At 42.4% G+C, this 4,800-nt stretch overlaps 1 long non-coding RNA gene across 1 annotated transcript; it reads right to left on the bottom strand.

Annotated features, from left to right (window-relative positions):
* Positions 1-310: 310 nt before the first annotated feature.
* LOC124278546 lies at positions 311-4,590 on the bottom strand. Its single transcript, XR_006899116.1, has 2 exons — positions 4,396-4,590; positions 311-710 (listed from the first exon to the last, which is right to left on the bottom strand). It is a non-coding gene; the product is annotated as an uncharacterized LOC124278546 (long non-coding RNA).
* Positions 4,591-4,800: the final 210 nt, after the last annotated feature.

The following is a 4,800-nucleotide window of genomic DNA, read 5'->3' as shown; positions in this document are numbered from 1 at the left end:
ATTGTTCTTAGTTCGGGAGAGGATCCCGACAAGAAATGATCCTCAGTAACCCATGCTTGTCGTAAGAGGCGACTAACGGGATCGGGTGGTCAGGCTCGCTGACTTGGTTGACACATGTCATCGTATCCCAATTGCGCAGATCGATGCTCATGCTGTTGATCATTGGATTGTCTGGTCCAGACTCGGTTAAAACTAAACTCACCCACTCAGCAATCAGGGAACAGCACCGTGAGATCGTCTGGTTGGGCTAGTCCAGTATACGTCAGCAGTAAGTAAGGATACTTTGGAAATGATTACAAAGAAAAAGGTGTACAAATGTGTTCGTTTATTAACAAATGATACCGGTTACATGGAAGAGTTTACACCAAATGTCTCTGTTAAGAGAGTGTACGGTAAAGTTTAAGAAGTTATGGTAAAGAGTAAAAGGTCGAATCATAATAATAAAAATAACGACAGCGACGACGACGCTGTTGCTGACGATGAAGATAACGGAGACGGCGACGACGACGACGATGATGTTGTTAGCAATAATTAACACTGATCGATGAGTGGTGTCTGATCGGTGATGATCTGTGACGCTAGTGACCTGACCGGTAAAGAGAGCAACTCCATGACAGTGTCATATTTCTGACTGTCGACGGATGCTCCCTTCATCGTGAGGTCTCGGTAAATCTCGGGTTATTCCGTTAGTCGATCGCGTGGCCCTTGACCTGAATAAGAAAATGGAATAATAAATATTTAGCTTGAAACTAACATCCCGTGATGAAAAATCCAACATTAATTCATCTTCAATCTTTACCTGCGTTAGTGCCAGGAATTTGTGATCGTGTGTTCGAATCCCAGATTTGCCCTAATTCTGGTATAGCAGAACCCTACGCGTACTCGCGTGGTTCTCCAAGTGCTAAACGTTCTATCACTGGCATCATTTTATAGTTCCTCCACAAGCAGCAATATAACGGAAAGATGTTCAAAGGTTTTCATCCACGTCACTCACTATCTTTACGTCATGATGGTGACTTTCAACACAGTGACAAACCTGACATATGTAACAGAATACACACATACCCGTACACCCTTCTCGCCGTAACGACAAACAACGGCGAGAATGCAAGTGAGTGAATGAGTGAGTGAGTTTGGTTTACGCCGAATTTAGCAATATTCTAGCAATATCACCTTGGGGGAAACACCAGAAATGGGCGTCACACATGGTACCCATGTGGGGAATCGAACACGGGTCCTCAGCGTGACTAGAGAACGCTTTAACCACTAGGCTATCCCACCACCCAGAGAATGCAAGTATTGGTCAATAAAAGACTATTGGTGGTACCTAATATAATAATATCAGAAGCAGCCAGTTATATAAGGCATAATCTTTAACCTTTGGACCATTACTTTGTTTTGTATTTATTTCAACAATACACTTCGTTAACCAACTGGGTGGTGCAGCGAATGTATCAATTACTCCTTTATCAGATACTAATATCACAACAAAAGTGAAGCAAATGATTTCTAGCGTTTTGTTATTCACTAATCAGAAGAAACACCTGCACAGTTCTGACATTATCGTGAGGGAGGTCTTAGCGCCATGACGCAGCCGAGAGAAACACCATGGTCGAACACAAACAGTGGGGAGGAAACAGCCCGAGTCCGTGGTGTGGGACACAGCGAACCCGGGTAGACCACTTACAGTCAGGGGTAATAACATGAGAACGTCCTTTGAAGTGTTTGCACTCCGTGAGGGAAAGAGACCGGTCACAGCGGGGTGATATATTAGATACAGCCTACCACTGTTTACAAATGTGCTGACAATGTCAAATTTGATATACAACAGTTAACACACTTGGTCTTTATGACGTGGAAACACAGGCTGCATGCCCTGTCATGCTGCAAACAAGGAATAACGACGGTAGTTGTAACATTAGTAATATCATACAGGTTAAAGATATGAATACGTGTGTGTTGATTCAGCGCGTTAAGAAGAAGTACAAACAACGGTACACTCCCCATCATACAAGCTGCAGGATTAGCCCTGATGAAAATCCGACATTACACACGGTCCCTTACACACCAATACACACTCTCATTTGTGAAACAACTACATGTTTAATCATAGTTTTAGAAACATTAACCCTTCAAACACACAGGAACTAGATCGTTTACGTAAATATATTTCTACAAAATGCTTCTCACAACCACGAATAGGATTAGCAGGAAGTTACCGGTTTCATTCTTCTCAGTAGGAGGATCTTAGTACCACGTTGTAAAACACTCTGTTTCTACTAATAACTTTATGACAATGGACTGGCTGTGTATGAAATGTGGTTACAAGGCCATAAACAGTTATCACTTGATCTGTAACACCCAGTTCAAATTGCCTGATGGTGGAAAACAAACAATGCATGCCAAGGCGCGATAAAATAGGTCGGGTTACACGCGAGGGGCAAGGCAGCGACCATCACCCCATGATAGCTTTCCTCTCCACGTGGTGTTGGTTAGGATCGGGGACAGTCCAACTGTCAGGAACTGAGGGTATTGTAGTAACCAAGACAACTGTAAGAATTGTTCGAGCTGAGAACGTCAGTTAACGTCGATGTCACATTTGAACATATCTTTAACAGAGCATATGGACGCTTTACCGTAAAAAGACTGTGACCTAGATGTAGGACACCATTACTTGAGGTGAATTTGTTTCAAACTATGTGACATGTCTCTGACAACTCTATCAGCTGACCACGTTTAACGCCAGTGACGACTGGCGTGTTTCATATTATTAAATACAGTATTTACCTGCGATGGGCAATACTGGAATAAGCATCACAAAGATATATGTTTATGTCACTCACCTAGGGGAGGACTGGAGTACAGAATATATCACCCAGAGTGAGTATTGGTTTACGCCTCCTTGACAATATTTCACGGCGGACGAAATAGGCGTCCAATGTGGGTACTCGAACTCGACCACTGCGGACATTCGAACGAGCGGACATACGAACCTTAGGGCTAACACCATATATATATATGATACAGAAGTGTAGATAGTAGCCTACCCAAAGACGGCGACTTATATCACGTTTCACCTCGTACGGGGTTATACAGAAATAAACTGTGACTGCTTGCCTAGGAGGTACTCGACACTGCGGTAAATATAAAATATATAATATAAAATATACTGACACAATACGTTACAGACACCTATCGTTCATATAGTGAGATTACGCTGACACGCAACACTGCCAGGCCGTTAAATCAGAGCTTGGGGGTCTGCGTAATAGATTGAAATAAACTTTTAAAAAAACATGCAAATATGTTTGATAATCTACAGAACCTCATTTATCCAGACTTGTCGGTGTCCATTAGAAGAATTTGCACGTGTCGAAAGATGAACGTAGAGAGGACCTATATGGCCCACTGACAGAGTCGAGAATGATATCTCGGCGAAATTGAATTTCACCTTTACTTGCCATTGACATTTATGATTATACCTCCAGTCCTCCGATCGAATGTGCTGAATAAACATAAGTATTTAATAATCATCAAAGTAAACAACTGTGGACGTTACAAGAATCCATACTGAACCCTCCCCCACTGCACAGTCCCCGAGCATACATGACATCACTGAAGGGGCGTCACCCTCACTCCATCACGCGGCCAGATAAACAGCTTTGTCTCCTGCATTGTAAACCCAGGGGGATCGAGTTTCATCCGAGTTTAGTGTGAACTGTGTCCCCGTGTACCGTTAGTCCATGTGTGCACAAATACTTTCTATCTCCGTTTGTATTTAGAATATGAATTTCTCAAGTCAGTAATTGCCTGGCCGTATAACACACACCTACACCTCTATAACGTATGGTTACCATTACATACAGTGTTCAGGAGGCAAGATAGTACTACTCAGATCAATGCACAGAAATACGTGTTCGTAGCCACAGAAACATTATCAAGGACCCTGGTATCTTACGATACAGCTATGTATTCATGTGATCATTGTCAAACAAATATGAAGTATATTGTATATAGCGAAAGAAACTTGAATGTTAATAGACAACTATAGGCAGTCGCATTTAAGTTAAAGTTGGGAAACTTCCAGTAAAACAAGCATATGGAGTTACAACTTTCATGATATAAATATGATGTAGGTTATACTCAGGTTTTCAGAGTATCATTAAATTGACTTCCTTAACGAACTCTCAAAAAACAAAATCTCATTCTCAATGTTAACACCTTACGCCTTCAAAGGTTAAACCTTATCTTTACAATATGCCAATGTACATTCCTCTCTTAACTGTTACATATATCAACATATGGCACGCTCAGAAACCATTCAAGAAACAATACCCCTATACCAGTATATACATCCAGATATACCCCTTATAGTGTATACATACATATACATACATGTGACGTCGATGTCCCCCATCCTCCAGCAATCCTTTCCACTCCTCTCTCTCCCCGGGACATCTCATCAAGCTCGCTATGTATCGCTAGTCTCAACTGGAGGGGTGTCTCGACCCACCCCGTTATATAGTTCCTGGGCATGACCGACCGTCACGTTAGTAATTTGGTCGTGCGCAGGAATACACACAACGTGGCTTTTCGGCTCGATCGTGCAGAGACATGCATTCTCTTCTCACGACACAAAGCCAAGGCGCGTGTTTATAAAACGTCACGGATAATTAAGGCAGGCCGAAATGTTAATAAGTCTATCAGAAAGGCGAAAGGTGAAGCCGTTCTAATTAGACTGTGATACAGTCTGACATCGACTCGGGTCTAGCGACATACGATCTGTTTGACCTGCGACGG

This window comes from Haliotis rubra, unplaced genomic scaffold (assembly GCF_003918875.1).
Source record: "Haliotis rubra isolate DU_JTF1 unplaced genomic scaffold, ASM391887v1 Scf24, whole genome shotgun sequence".
NCBI lineage: Eukaryota > Metazoa > Mollusca > Gastropoda > Lepetellida > Haliotidae > Haliotis > Haliotis rubra.
The sequence above is the reverse complement of the archived record's forward strand: the minus strand, read 5'-3'. Positions and strand labels throughout refer to the sequence as shown.